Source organism: Myotis davidii, unplaced genomic scaffold, assembly GCF_000327345.1.
Source record: "Myotis davidii unplaced genomic scaffold, ASM32734v1 scaffold594, whole genome shotgun sequence".
Lineage (NCBI taxonomy): Eukaryota > Metazoa > Chordata > Mammalia > Chiroptera > Vespertilionidae > Myotis > Myotis davidii.
In genome coordinates, this window is record NW_006285787.1 from 197,220 (window position 1) to 197,695 (window position 476).

Genomic DNA, 476 nt, shown 5'->3' on the forward strand with positions numbered 1-476 from the left:
TTATGTACAATACTGAATTCATCATCTTCCCCATATGTGACACATAATGAATGAGTTGAAAATGAATGAATAAAGTGCTCTTGAGTATGTATCTTCTTGCTAGTTCCCCAGACAAGAAATCCGAGAGGCAATTTTTATTGTCCCATACCTTCTGATGTAGCCAATCAATAGTACTTATCCTATATAATAAAAGCTTAATATGCTAAGTGTCCAGTAATCCATTCAACCAATCAAAGTATAATATACTAATGATATGCTAAGGCTGGTCAACCGCTCACTATGATGTGCACTGATCACCAGGGTGCAGACGCTCCGACCGTTAGGCTAGCTTGCTGCTGGGGTTCAGCTGATCGGGACTGAGCGAGATGGGCTGGACATGCCCTGGAGCCCTCCCATGGTCCCTCGCTGGCTGGCCAACCTCCCGCGTCCCTCTCCGGTTCCACTCGTGCACAGGTGGGGTCCCTCAGCCTGGCCTG